The following is a 16,413-nucleotide window of genomic DNA, read 5'->3' on the forward strand; positions in this document are numbered from 1 at the left end:
TTGAAAATGTATGATTGCAAGATGAATGGGCTGAAAGAAACATATAGGCTGCAGCAATCTTCAAGTTTTTAATCATCTCATTTTTTTCTGCAAACAAATGCTTTTGCCACATGTCGTGGAAATTTAAAGATAAATTCACAGAGAGCAAGTTTCAGAGTTTTATTACAATAAACAGAATTCACATTTGCAAATGTTGATCTCCCAGTTTACTAGGCTGAAGAGATACTATATGATGTTCACTGTCAGTATTTGTACATACAGCCACATGTGTCACAATCATCCCATATTCATCACCCTAATAGGTTTCTTTTACTTAATTCACCATCCCTCTACAGAGTTCCTCTCAGTCTTCAGAGAATTATGAGTTGAAAGCTGAATCCTTATCTGGCTTTCCTCCCTAAGAACTTTTCCTCCGTGCAAATGAGCAGTAAAGTCACAGTGACCGAGTCCCACAGCTCACCTTTGATGATATCTGTTGGGAAATGTTTCACATGGGAAGCAGAGAGCAAAAGTCTAAAGGCAGTTTAACATAATCTTAAGACAATAACAAAAGGGTATAAGTTTCCATTTAATCACAATATCAGAATAACTTGAAAGTTGATATAATCACATACAAATTCTACACATACTGGTGAATTGCTAAAAGCTAAAAGTCATACTATATACTACAGTACTATCTGCTGTGGGAGAGCAGCACCGTTGCTGTCTCAATGAAACAGTGTAAAGTGCAGATAGAGGTTTCTAATCTTCTCATCTCTTCCTGGTATTTCTACGGGGGGAGGGGGGGGGGGGGGGGGTGTTAAAATGACAAAAGTCTTGTGGAGAAAGACCAGGTGCCGCTGCCTGCTCTATAAAAGGACTGAGTGGAGGAGTGTGGGAGAATGAAGCACGCAGATTCAGCTTGTTAGACAGATTTGTTCTCTCCCAGTTCTTTCCGTCATGGAAAGAAGGGAAGACACAAAAAGTAAATATTATCCATTTGAAAAACAATTAATTAAGTAAATATATAAAGGTATGTCTCAACCAATGGAATGCTTCTACAAACACACACATCACACAACATTGTTAACTGTTGTGTGGGAACATGTCCACATGTGAATTACTGTTGTTGATTTATTATCCATACCATCATTTTTCATACTTTATTGTATATATTTGTCTTCCCAATATTATGTTTGTCTTCACCTGTCAACATATAGATTTTAGTGAAGTAGCCCTTCAAAATGGTTGTTTTTAAGTTGAGTGCTGCAAGTTTTAAGTTGCAGCAAACATAGCTTATTCTCATTTTTTCTATATATTTGTCTTATTTAGTCAGAGGGAGGGTGAAGAAGATAAATCAGCATTCTCAAGAATGAACTGTGTGTGGAGATTTTTCAGGCAGCATTAGTCATCATTTTCAAGTACAGGAAAAGAGCTAGACTTCAGTCAGTGGTCAGTCACTGGTATTACCCGATGGAGAAAAAAGTACCCTTTTGAGGCAGATTTTTCTTGACTGAAGTACAATTGACTTGCCCATCTTGTTTGGTGGAGACACAGGAACAGGAGATTTGGCAGCAGTCATATGCATATGAAGCACTGGCCTGTGAACTCAATACATATAATAATAATACAATTCAACATATGGCCAAGGTTATTCCATACTCTGCCATTTTACATATAAATACAATGCTGTGTTCCAATTCCAACCCACATATTAGTCTTATACAGTATACACTATAATCTTTATTTTTTGTAAACAAGAAATCAACAAACTACATTGCTTTATACTACTAGCAGGAAATTTTGCAATACATGTGCTGTGCAAAAGCCTCAAGCTTTGACGTCAGACAACCCGGTCAATGAACGTCCTTTCTAGGAGAGAGGGTCAGTTCAGAATGCCACCACCAGTTAACGCTAACAAGAGACTTGAAGTAAAGCGTTACCACAAAAACTAGCTTGCTTTGTTAATCACAAAATGTGTGTCCTCCTGTTTCATAGCTCTCAAACTGTGGAGTGGCCCCCAGGGTCACTGCAGAGGGGGGCACATGACCGGAGGCAAAAATGGGCAACAGAAATGTTGAATGAATCTGATTCATTTGGGAACAATAAAGAAACAAGAGTGCTCTGATGCTGGAAAGTCCGTGGCAATTCAAGTTAGGAGGGCTTCCAAAGGGGAGCATGATGAAGGAGAAAATGTAGATAATACAGTGGTAGTTCAGGAGCAGGACCACACCCCAAACATCCTCCTCCTGTCATACATGCCTCTATAAAAGCCTACTTTAAGCCTACTCTAGCTTCTTTTTCCTGCCCCACCTTTCCTCCTCTTTCTCTCTCAAATCTCCCATGGGGTCCCCTGGGATCTGCTGAGCCTGGGAGCAATGGTAAATACAGTACTATTTGAAGCCTTCCCCATATAAGCTGTCATCCTGCTCCACCATTCTCATCCACCAGTCACCAACACTTTTCGCATTCAGTGAACCATTATTGATCCAAGTTGATGATGTGGTCCTTGCTCGTAATGGGAACTTACTATCATTTCAGGGCCTAGATATTGCTTTGTGATCTCTTTTGTGATGTAATTTTTCAATGCTGTGAACACCACAATTTAAATTCCGTTCACCTCTACTGTATGAGTTGAGGCAGAAATCTCAGATATCAGAAAACTTCAGTAAGATAAGTATGAAAATATGTTTGGTTTTTTGTCATTTGGTGAACCGAACCTTTACAGCTACACCTGTTGATAGCCCCACCATACAGGCTCCAGTCACTCCTCAGCATCCCCTGTAACTACTTGTACTATTAGTCCTATCAGCTGCTCAGGGGGTTTATGTTGCTACTGCTTATAAGCAGACACTGACCTCAAATGGAGTCTGGGACAGAAAATCCAATCCATATCTTATGGATATTATGTGGTGTTTGTAATAGCTATGCTGATATGGATTTGGTATCATTTACTGAAAAAAGGTCAGTTAAGATATGAATGAAAGTTTACTGTATATTCATTACCACCAGTGACTGGCCTCCACATACATGTATGAGAGAATCAACAATAGACACTGTGGTTATGCTATTCGTATTGTTAAATGAATAAGTTTTATAATAAACACGATAGAGTTGAAGGTTTTCATGTGATTTTAAAATAATTACTTCCCAGGAAAACTGGGATTCCTCACCGTGAATGAAGTTTGATTTTAAACACAGAAATAGATAAGCAGATAATTAATTTAAAAAAAAAAATGTTTTAAATATTTTTCCCAGTGATTCTACTTTGTCATATTAATTAAGATTATGTGGAATAAATATACACACACACACACACACACATATATATATATATATATATATATATGTATGTGTATGTGTATGTGTATGTGTATATATATATATAGGTTTTTGGCCACCATGTGCCACCAGAACAGCTTCAATGCTTCTTGGCATTGATTCTACAAGTCTCTGGAATTCTTCTGGAGGGATGAACACCATTCTTCAAAAAGATATTCCCTCATTTGGCGTTTTGATGATGGTGATGGAGAGCGCTGTCAAACACGTCAGTCCAAAATCTCCCATAGGTGTTCAATTGGGTTGAGATCTGGTGACTGTGAAGGCCATAGCATATGATTCACATCATTTTCATACTCATCAAACCATTCAGTGACCCCTCGTGCCCAATGGATGTGGGCATTGTCATCCTGGAAGAGACCAGATCAAACCACCTGTTGAACTGCTAACATGTTTTCTTTTTACAAGTTTTGTGTTCCACCTCATTCACACTACTTCTGAAAGCCTTTAACAACACACAGCTGGACTGTACGCTGCCCTTTTAACATGAAAGGTAACTGGAAGACATGGCTGCAGCTGAAAAGTGGATCCAGTTTTATTTTTTTGCTCGATATGGGTTTGTTTGTTTAATTTCATATAATAGTGTTCAGTACATTAACTTAACAAGGTTTAATTAACTTACATTAACTTACAGGTGCACACACATGCAAAAGAGTAATGATCATAATCCTGCAGGTATTCCTTTCTGGAAAAGTGAGAATTCCAGGGAAATACTTAATTCCAGGTATTCAACTCTGATAAACGCTGTGTTTTTATAAGATCAGTTTTCTTATTAAAATTTTAAGGTAGCATAATTGCCACAAAAATGATATAGTTTATAAGTTAACCTGGCCTGAGTGCCTGTAAAGTGTGAGAAAGCTCACAAGGCACCACCTTGGACCTTCAGCATCCTATCCACTGACTGATGGCTGCAGTATTTGTGAAGAAGGTCCAACTCCTGCTACCGCCTGAGTTGGGACTGTGTTGACTATAAACCAAACTATGTAAGTATAAATGAAGGTGTGAGAGGACCAGACATCAAACAATACATACTGCATTATTCCCAGCAGAGAGCAGAGAGATTTCTGATGAGTTGACCAGCTGAAGCTGCAACTGAGCCTGGGAGTCTCTCCAGAAAAAAACTTGGAATGTATGGAGACCACAGGGTCAATCTAAACAGCCATTTATAATACTTAAGTGGGAACAGACATGTGTTTGTGTGAATGAGTGCATGCTTGAATGTGTGTTAATTTGAACTGTGTGTGCAGAAGCCAGAGATCCATGCAAGTGTGTATGTTAACGTCGTGAGAAGCAGCACCGTTATCCATCCTGCAGTCCATAAACATTCCTAAATGTGTGTGTGCATGTGTGTGTGTGTTGGACAGGGAGCTAGCAGTCCTCTTCTTCCTCTCAGCATTCTTTTAAATATATACAACAGCCAACCAGAGAGGGTTGTTCTCAGGTCACCTGCCATCACAGGCCAATTTAAGAGGCAGAGCCCTGCCAAGAGCAGTTGAGTCTGATAAGCGGGATGTTTGCTGAGAAAACATTCCCATCATGTTTCAGATTTGAAATTGTGAACGAATTTTGAGATTCTACATCAGATGAAAACCTTCAGACAGAAAAGGGCTGGTGGTATTCTGTCATGTACAATGCACAATGCTGCTGCTGCTGCAAAATTGAGTTCCCTGATATAATAAGTGGAATTCCATTCACCCTTTTTTATACAATTTTTTAAAAAAATGTGCACATAAAAAAACATGCATGGAAATTTGAAAAAAATATAAATAAAAATGTTTTTATGCTTGGATTAGGTGGAAAAGTTGATGTATTGATAAAAGCAAAATGTGACAAAGTGTGATGGAAATGGATTTAGTGAATTAATAATGACATACAGGAAGCAAGTTACTTAAATGTCCCTAAGCTCTCTTCTATGTCTCTGGGCAGCATTCAATATATGTCTGTAGAACTGACACAGGGCTGTTCTCAGAACACTTCCAAAAGCAAGAAGCTATGTCAGCTGTTCCCTCTACTTCCACTGGCCATCACACTCTCCATTACCAGGATGTATATCACATTTTCCATCACTTCAGCTTAGACTGGCTGTCTGACTGGCTGACTAGTGACTCATCTGAATGAAGGTGTTGCTTCTGGCTTGCAAAAAGTGTGCAAAAAATCTTCTTGGTTGTAGTTTCAGTATTATTATTACACCAATTTTAACTTCTGTTCAGAAAATCAAGTCAAGTCTCAACCCATTAGAGGATCCATCCCCTCTTACTCTTCCTGAGGTTTCTTCAATTTTTTGCTGTTAAAGGTCTTTTCGGGGGACAGTTTCCTTATTAACACTAAAGATAGAGGATGAAGTATTGCTGTACAGAACAAAAAGCCCTTTGAGGCTAAAGTGATTTGTAATTTTGAGCTATACAAATAAAACTGACTTAACTTGAACAATGTTGTATTAAAATAAAGGGGGGTGGGCGTCAACAGGGCAGACAGCAAAGAGGCAACAAGGACATGCACAAAAACATGACAACTAACACTGTTTTTTTTTTTTCAAAATAGAGAGAAAAAAGGAGTTGAATGGAGCTAGCAGAGAGCAGACAACAAGGAGGCAAGGAACAACAAGAGTGTGTACAAAAGGCATGACACCTAACACTGTTTTTTTTGGTTTGTTTGTTTTAAGATTTAAAAAGGGATCCACTGGTGCTAAGATTACTTTTGTATGACAACTAAGAGGCAGGAACAACATGTAGCTGCACAAAAGCATGACACCTAACACTGTTTTATTTTCAAAATAGAGAGCAGAAAAGGGGTTGAATGGAGCTAGCAGAGAGCAGGCAACAAGTAGGCAGGGAACAACAAGAACATGCACAAAAGCCATGACCCCTTATACTGTTGTATAAAAGGGATCGAATGGTGACATGAAGACTTTTGTTTGTGGGGCCATATGGGTGTGTTCTGCCATATATGCAGAAGACAACAATCTTGACTCTGGACCAGGACTTTAGTTTCCCGTCACAATAAACTACTGTAGTATTTAATCAAATCAATATCTCAGCCTGTTATTTAATGCAAGTTAAGCACTACTCCTTGCCAAGCTCATGTACCAGTCGGTGAAGTGAAATAAATCAAATAAAGTGTTGACATGAGCAGTTCATTCATATGTGTACTTGTTATTCTGCAAAGGTTTACAGTAGAGTTACATTGAAGTACAGAGGTATTAGATTACTCAGTACAGTTTATAAATTACCTAGGATCTTATTAGGTGTTAGGATGAGCAGAATGGTTTTAGGAGAAACGGGATGCATCATATTTATGATCATATATACTCTACTACATGGGACAGGATAGGATAGAAAATCAAGTTTTCTTTTGTTAATTTCAACAAAATTAAGGGATCTCTTAGAGAGTATTAGTCTTCAAGTCATCTGGTATTATTGGTAAATTTTATAATAAAAACTTTTTGTGCAAAGCCCCAGTTGCATATTTATATATTTTATATTTATTTGCTGTGTAGAGGCTGGGAACCACTTGGTTAAGGACACTTAAATAACCAATGGGCAGTTTTGACTGAAACCAAAACTGTTTGATGGGGAGTTTTGTGACAGGTTATTTGGCTGGGACCAGTTGACAGGCAAACCAGTTGAGACAGGAAGTTACTGCTCCGGCCCAGGAAATAGTGGAGCACATAACCCCTGTAAAACTGTGTGCAGATTAAAAAAAAACAATATATATTACATGTTAATCAGCAAGCTTTAGAAGTGTTGGTAGTTGGATTTTGTGTTTGGACAGAGCCAGGCTAACTGTTTACCCATGTTTCCAGTCTTTGTGCTAAGCTATGCTAACCGGCTACTGGACCCAGCAACATATAGATGGGTGACAAATTAAAGGAAAAACAATATAAAGTGCCTTAGTAAGGTGTTTGGCCACCACATGCCACCAGAACAGCTTCAATGCTTTTTGGCATTGATTCTACAAGTCTCTGAACTTGCCTGGAGGGATGAACACCATTCTTTAAAAAATATTCCCTCATTTGGTGTTTTGATGATGGTGGTGTAGAGCGCTGTCTAACAAATCAGTCCAAAATCTCCCATAGGTGTTTAACTTGGTTGAGATCTGCTGACTGTGAAGGCCATAGCACATGATTCACATCATTTTCATACTGATCAAACCATTCAGTGACCCCTCGTTCCCTGTGAATTGGGGCATTGACATCTTGGAAGAGACCACTCCCATCAGTATAGAAATGTTTCATCATAGGATAAAGGTGATGACCCAGAACAACTTTGCATTGATTTGCAGTGACCCTTTCCTCTAAGGAGACAAGTGGACCCAAACCATGCCAGCAAAATGCCCCCCACAGCATAACAGAGCCACCTGATCCCCTCACTGTAGGAGTCAAGCATTCAGACGTGGACCAGTTTTTCCTTTAATTTGTCACCCGTCTGTATTTACCTTACACACACGAGAGCTGAATCGATCTTCTGATCTAACTGTCAGCAAGAAAGTGAACAAGTGTATTTCCCAAAACTAGGTCCATACAACATGTATGTATACTTCTGATACAATATGATATATACTGTAGGATAAATCAAATAATCCTTTCAAAGGAAGAAATACTAGTGATCAAAACATTCACAAAGAGTCCATTCACTGTGTCAGTACTACTCTGTAGCCTCAGGAGCTCCATCACCACACACATACACACACATGTATGCCATAAAGAAACGTGTTTGTTTGTAATCTTTCACTGAAACATATTGCATGATATACGTATGCATTTTATTCTTGAATGTCATACACATGACTACATAAGAAAAGAAGAATTATGCAGATGTGATGCAATTTAAAGACATATCAGTCAGAGGAACCAAACCACTACTTTTACTGCAATACTTTAACTACATCAAGCTAATAATACTTATGTACTTTTACTTAAGAAAGACTTTTCATGCAGGAGTATTTTTACATTGCTGTATTGGTACTTTTACTGAAGTAAATGATCTGAATTCTTCCACCTAATCACCGAATATTAGCATGCTAAAGTAAGCTATTGAATATGTTAAATATCATATTTGCTACACACCAACTGTTAAATTTTGAATACCCGCTAAAAAAGACATCCCTTAATATTTTGTTACATATATTCAACTAACTTTTATTACTTTTATATTAACTGTTAATTATTACAAAGTTCTTGCATGCCAGAAAGTCTTTTTTTTTTTTTTTAATTGTGACTGTAAAAAGAATCCTCTTCTGTTGGGCAGCATGACAGTTTTCCTTGCAGGTTAAAGGTGTATTTCTCTGTGTGCAGGTGTCTTCCTGTTGCCTTACTGTTTCTTCACTGTGCTGTGGCATGCTGCTCTTCCTGCCAGAGACTGTGTTTGGTCAGTACACGCAGGAGGGCGCCATCACCTGCCGGAGGAAGCTCTGCCTGCTGGCACAGGGTAATCCGTGAATATCATACACTTCTCTCTGTTTGTTGTCAAATACATTAAGCATTGGAATTCAAGACATTGTGTCCTTTCAAATGAACTAGAACAAAAATAATTTCTGTGGGTTATGGTTAGCAAGATAATGCTAGTAATTTTCCTTTAACTCATCAAACCCACTAAATCTTATTAAAGGATAATTCCCTGTAGCTGGATTTTGTTGTTGTTGTCCTGAAGCAGGACAGGATAGCAAAATAACAAACAGACATGTTTTGACTGCAAAATCAACCAAATTTATTTTTTAGGTTTAATTATTTTTTCTTCTCTTCTTATTATACCATAACCAAACATGTAAAAAAGTTCAAAGTGATAACCATCTCCTCTGACACGCATTGAGTTTGATGAAAGTTACAAAATACTGTTATTACACCAACTAAAGAAATATATAATGTTTTAAATATTATGGGCTTTATGTGAACTAATATATATTCCTTGTGTGAAATCACTGACAGACACACAGAGTGATGTTACTTATGTTTGGATGGATAGACCCCGGAGAAGTTGATATCCTTGTTAGACATCTTATGTTATAGAACTCCGCCAAATCTCCCACACGCCAAATACACTTATTGATACAGCAACTTCCACGGTTCGATTCATGGCCGAGGGACCCCCGTTGCATGCCACATCCCCCTCTCTCTTTCCCTGGCACCTGTCTCACCACACTGACTTTCAAATAAAGGCAAAATACCAAAAAATCTGACAAATGGACGGAAACAGTGTAACTACAGTAGTTGCCAGTTGTAGTGATTGTGTTTCCCTAAGACGCAGCAATAAGCACATTTTGGCCACACTCAAAAACAAACTTGGAAAAACTACATGAAGGTGAGATAGCCCTGAATATTTTTGGTTTACAAAAACTGATATTTTAATGTTCCAGCTGCTGCAGTTAATGGTTCAGATTTTTCTTCACATTTCAGCACAGTTATTGGTCCATAATAAAAATTGCAGAAAGCGCAAATGCCACAATTTGCATATCTTCAGTAAGCAGAGATGCAAACACATGGAGCTCTCTAAAATCACAAATCAACTTTCTGTATTTTGCCTATTTTACTTATTTCTATTTCGCATCTAGTTGATGTGATTCGGGCAGCATTCCACTAATCTCTACTAGTCTGTCTCTAGTTGTTGCTAGCTAGTAGTCTGCAGATATCAGGTTGATGTCTTGTCTAGAAACACAAATAGCAGCAGATCAGTTAGTGAGCGGACCTTTCTGCTCTATCTGTGTTGAAACTGATTATTAAAGTTGATGGGCAAATGTTGAGGTGTTTGGTACTGACAGTCCATAGCTGTGTTAGATGTATTTTATGTGTAAAGACAGCCTTGCAGGTGGTACAGGTCTTTTAACATTCTTGTATAACTGTCAAAAAAATATGTTTCAATCCTGCATTTTGCAGACATACAAAAATCGGCATTGCATAAAACCAAAACATTTAGATAAAAGACACAGCTGAGGGAAACTGCAGAGTTGGTGATCATTCCCTGTGGGTTTGTTGCAACCTTTCACACTGTCTTTGAGACTACATGTGGACCACAGTTTTCCACATGTTTCAAGACTCCAAGAAACCTGAGTGCTGGGTGTTCACACTTAAAGTGTGAAGCTCCACCCATGGATCCAGGTTAACAAAACTAGAGAACACCCTCCTCTCTCTCTCTTTCACCTCCAGCTGCTGAAGGAGCAGCTCTCAGCTCCTCTTTCTCCTCACAGATCTCTGTTGGAGCAGCTCTCTGCTCTCCTGTGTGGCCTGCTCACAGCAGACACACACACAGAACTCATTACGGCAGAAGACGTGAGAGCCTGCCTGAGACTCAGAAACTAAAGGTATCTAGTGCCAGCAGCTACCCCACAAGTCTGCTGGCTGATTTAAAAGGAGTGACCTGGGCCGACAGACCTGCACGACTGGAGTGCTGTCTCTGATGCAACGCCTGCATCTTTCAGCTTTGGAGTCAAACCCTTCTCAGCCTGTCTCTTCCACGGATTCACCAGCTAAGAATCAGAATGCCATAAAGCATCTCTTTCTCTCCATGGACTGGTAACAACTGGGCATAGTCTAGCAACATAGTGAAGCATAGCACGGCTAAGCATGAATGTTTAACTTAATCAATGTACTGTGCATGTATTTGGTTAAGGTTATTCATTGAACTATTGTTGTGATGTCCTTGTTGTTCATAGTCAGGTTATAGCATAGCCACACTGCTAGGTTAATGTCAGCATACTTAACACGTTACATCCAGTAACTAGGCCTTGCATGCAACTAACCTCTTCCTAACCCGGCACCTTGATCCTACACCAACTGGCCTTAAACAAAGAACCACACAGTTAAGAGGTTTAAAACCCAGTTTTGCAAACTTTGGTTCAGGCAGCACATGGAGTTCAAGACACCACACGGTCTGGCCTTTTGTCTTTGTAGTCCCCTCTGTTGACCATATTGTCTGCATGCCATGTGTTCAGTCACCAGGTGGCTTCAGCCATCTTGCCATTGTCTTCCACACACACACACACACACACACACATACTTGTATATAAGTACACTTAGCTAGATTAATATTGTGCGTTTTGCTCATTTACCTTTTTGTTAAATAAATGCTTTTGGATATAGGCCTACCTGTTGTCTGTTTTAATGTTGCACAAGAATAAGCCAACCAATTTTGCCAACCTCTGCTCTGCAAAGAACTCCAAAATCCTTCAACCTTGACTAGTTATTGATATGGTAATTTTGTTTATAGTTATTAAGTTAATTGTTAGGCAAAGTTCCAAATTGATAGATTAGTACACTTTGAGACTGAATTGGCTATCCTTTTCCCTGACTCCAGGGAGGTGCCCCGTTATTAATTCTTATTAATAATTTTATTGATTTCAATAATAAATAATCATCTTGATAATCATTAATTATTACTGATAGCCAAACTTGTAGCCAAGGCCCAACACTGTTGATATGAAAGTATTGACTAATGCAGCTTTCAGCTTTCTTTTGTATAGATTTTAATAATGTGTTACTCTGGTGACACCCAGTGTTAGGTTCTAAAAAGACACTTTGGCAGACAGCAATGATTTATCAGCTCCTTTCGATATCCTGACTAGCTAAGATCATAGCAGTAAACAAAGGCAGTAACCCTGGCTATAAGAGTGTGTTGTGAAGTTTAGGCACATGCATGTGTGACCTAATTTCTCAATCAAGTCAACCAGTGTGCAGGTAGCCATATGGTTCATGATCCATTAGCTACTGTACATACTGTGTTGTATGTCTGTAGAAGAGAAGTAATGGAGGCCTTAAGAGAGAAGGGAGGGAAGGGTGTCAGTGGACTTAATGTATCAAAACACTGAGTTGATGGGTATATGGATGCAAGTGGGAAAATAGGAAGCTGAAATAACGCAACAATAGAGGGAAAGAGAAGAGATAAGTTTGGGTACAGCTGTGAGAAAAGGATTTCAGTGTCACGACACAAGCAGCCTGAGCACTGACAATTTAATTAGTCTAGGGGAACGCATTGGCCACCGGCTGAATGTGAGCATAAGAGTGGCGTTGGCAGCTGGACTTGTAAGGAAATGGGCTTACTTCTGCAAGCTCTCAGTCTCCTTCCCTCTTAGTAGTTCATCGGACCAGTTCTTTCACCAACCAGATGTCCAGCCTCGTCAGGACTCACAGTCCATGGTTAGCGGTTCATGTTCATACATAAAAGATGTGGACAAACTTAACTCAAAATAATTCGAAAATGACGGAGAGTTGGCTCCTTCAGTTCAAAAGAAGTAGCTCTTTTCACATGGACAATGACTTCCACCTGTTCACCACACTCACTCCCTTCAGTGTAGTGGTGCTTATTGGTGCTTATACACCTAAAACTTAATTTATACTCCAGAGCGGAAGACAGCATCGTGACTGCGCGGACTGGTGCGGACAGGTCCATGCGTACACAACAAATTGCAGGTACGCAGATGTCGGCATGGAGCCTACGCGTACACCATCTGATGACAAAATTTACTTTATTTATTTGCCCTGTTGCTTTAATCATTGCCCTGAGGGGTACTGTTTTCAATACATAGTCACAGTTCTACTGTCTGCTATACCCTGCAATGCCCAAAAAGGAAAGCATTTGGGTCACTGTTTGTGGTTTGGGTGCTTTAATTATTACTTCAATTTGTTAGGGAGCAATATATCTATTTTCACTTATTAGTCTTCTGCCAAGATATTCTACTTTATTGTTACTTACTTTGTGACCTCCTTCTGCTAATGCTTTTAGCACTGCTATTGAATGTCTTTCACACTTTTCACTTGATGAGCTACAGATTAGCAAACACACATTGTATCAGTGTTCTTTCAGTGATTAGATGCTGCAAATCTTGGAACAAATTCTGTTAAAAATGGGAAATGAACTCTCACAACAACCCTGTGGCATCCTAGTGTAGGTATACTGCTCTCCTTTGTATGTGAATGCAAACAGGTATTGAAAATCTGGATGTAAAGGCAAACTAAAAAAATACTGAACATAAATCAATCACATTGTACCATTTAGTGTCTGATGGGATGTTTGATAGCAGAATATGTGGATCAGGTATCACTGGGGTTTCTACATCTACCACAGTGTAGATCATGCACCAACCTGTAATCATTTGAGTGGGGTTTCTTTATTGAAAAGATTGGAGAATTGCATAGGCTTTGGGTTTTTACCAACACTCCAGACTGCAACAAACCTATTGTAGGTTTTTATCTCTACCATTGCCTGTAGTGTAGGAGGGTAATGTCTTTTATATGGTAGCTTAGCCCCTGGTTTCAATTTGATTTCCACTGGTTGTGCTGACTTCAATAACCCTTGATCTCTTTTATGTTTTGACCAAAGACAATCTGGTATCTGCTGCAACAACTGCTGTCTTTATCATGTAACACTGACATTTGCATGATAGGTCTGTCACTTAGTAGTAGACCACCAGCTACACCTTGCTCCCCTGTTTTGTGTGAGATTCTGAGGAACTGATTATCTGTTGATATGTGAATGTTTGGGTTGCCAAGTGGAAACAATTGCTAAACTTGTAGTGCTCTTTTGATTATGGGACCTAAGTCCTGTGACTCATATCCGTCTTCCATTATCAATGACACATGTGGATTTGAGTCTTTCAGACTCTCTCAATCGTTCCTCTGTTTCTTTTAACATTCTTTGAGCTTCAGCCAATTCCTTTTTATTTCTTTCTCTGTTTCATTGTCTGCTCTTTTAAGCTCTTTTCTTGGTTTCTATTTTCATCATGATTGTCACCAGTCTCTCATCAAAGTCAGCATTTGTTTCTTCTGTATCATCAGTGTTGTCAGTATCATTGCCACTGCTTGTTTTACTGTCCACACTGTTACTATCCTCCAACTCTATGAGATGTTTCTCTTTCTCATCCTACTTTTTTTCCTTTCATCTCTTTTACTTTGGGGGTAGATGTGTGTGTTAGGTCAGATGTATGTGTTGGTCCTGTATTGCATCTTCTTGCAGCCTGACTTTCCGCTTCTCTGGCTTCATTTAGTAGTGCTGCATAAGATGTTGAAGAAGTCTGTTACTGTTAGAAGTTCCTGTTACTGTGTCTGTAGTTGCATGCATTGTTTGTGGTGCTTGCTGTCAGCTAGCATACAATGGTGGTGGTTGGACTGCTGTAGGTGACACTTATTGGCTGCTTGTGGGTGTCACACCCTGCCTGGACTTGGTGTGTTTTTTGGTATTTTTATGTTCTTGTGTTCTTTGGGGTCTCCTGGTTTGCACTTCTGTTTAGTCCTTCGGGTCATATGGGTTTTCTTGTTATATTTGGGTGGTGGGTTTGGACTGCCTTTTGTTAGTCTGGTGTGTTGTATACTTTAGTTTAGGTTCATGATGGTTCTTGGACAGGTTGGTGTGGGTTGTATTTAGAGTATTGTGTTTTCTGGGTTTTGGTTTTGTTACTGTGTTTCCCTTGTGTGTTCATGTACTCCTCCTCACCTGCCCTACTTCACCCTCGTTAGCCCTGCTCTGCTCTGTGTCTTCCCCACACCTGCCCTGTATCAGTCTCGTCAGCCCTGCCCTGCTTCCTGTGTTTCCTCAGCCAATCACTCTCAGCCTGCCCTTGTGTCTCGTCACCTGTTTCCCCATTCCCTGATTAGTTTAGTTTGTATTTAAGGTCTGGTTTTGAGTTGAGTCTTTGGATCATTTGTTTTGTTCCATCTGCTAGCTCTGTTCAGCTCTGTTCAGCTCTGTTCAGCTCTGTTCAGCTCTGTTCAGCTCTGTTCAGCTCTGTTCAGCTCTGTTCAGCTCTGTTCAGCTCTGTTCAGCTCTGTTCAGCTCTGTTCAGCTCTGTTCAGCTCTGTTCAGCTCTGTTCAGCTCTGTTCAGCTCTGTTCAGCTCTGTTCAGCTCTGTTCAGCTCTGTTCAGCTCTGTTCAGCTCTGTTCAGCTCTGTTCATGACCATCCACAATAAAGGAGAGTTTTTCATCATATCTGCATTCCGGACTCTGCGTTTGGTTCCTGTTAGATATCTAATACTCCTCCTAAAAAGCCTCCGACACTCTCTTGGCATGGCTCACCATATCTTGTGGGAAATCTTCAGATGGGCCAATAAATCTTCAGGTCAGCCACAACTTAGTATTAAACTCAAAACTTATGAGAGAAAGACTAAAAGAAATACACTGGAAGCTGGTAGAGTTCAATGTGAATAGGTTTACTCTGCATAAAGAGCAAAACAAAGCAAACCGAGGCCTTGATCCCGGGATAAAGAACCTAATGAAAAACCATAAAACATTAAATTATATACCTCTCATAACCCCTCCCAATGTGGAGCTTATTTTCTAGACTCCTCCTTGTTTGACCTTGACACTTTGGTAATAATCCAAGTGTGATTCAGCTACAGAAAACAAAGGTGTCTCACACTTCTCTAACGTGTATCAGTTGTACTTAGCCTCTTCCACATTTCTCATAATACACCTTTGCTCATCACACCCAGGAGATTAAAATATGACAGTGTTGATTCTCCCCTTCTGTATTCCCATAGAAACTATCTGCTATAGATGTAAATGTTTTCTTTGCACAATTACTGGCCTATCCATGGAAGAACAGTTTTCCACCACAATACCCTAGGGGGATATTGTCATAAAGGGGTCAAAGACAAAGTCAGATTGTCGAATACCCTCCCCCCACACCTTTCCAACATTGGGCTGCGTCTTACTTTCTGAAACCAACATTCTGACTAACATACCCACTTCATGCAATATTTGGCCAGGTGTGTGCCAGTGAGAAAGTAGGTAGGGTTTAAACATGTCTCTCAAGCTCTCTTTTTGCCATGCTAGCAGCATGGCTCTTGGGAGGGCAATGTTTATGATTAATTCAACTAACTTGTAATGCCCTGACTTTTCCTTAAATGCCACCATTAGGTTGACATTTTGGTTTTTAGTGACATGTTCACAATTATTGGATTGATTGCCATGAAATTTGGTGCAGATATCCATGGTGCCCAGGGGATTAATCTCACTGGTTCACGTGATCCACTGACATTTTCTCTGGCGCCACCAGCAGATAAGTTTATTGAATTACAAGTTTCAATTGTCCTGTGAAATATCTTAACAAGTATGACATGGATTGCCATGAAATTTTGTACAGACATTTATGGCAACCAGAGCAGACGACTG

The sequence above is a fragment of the Thunnus thynnus genome, chromosome 17, assembly GCF_963924715.1.
Source record: "Thunnus thynnus chromosome 17, fThuThy2.1, whole genome shotgun sequence".
Lineage (NCBI taxonomy): Eukaryota > Metazoa > Chordata > Actinopteri > Scombriformes > Scombridae > Thunnus > Thunnus thynnus.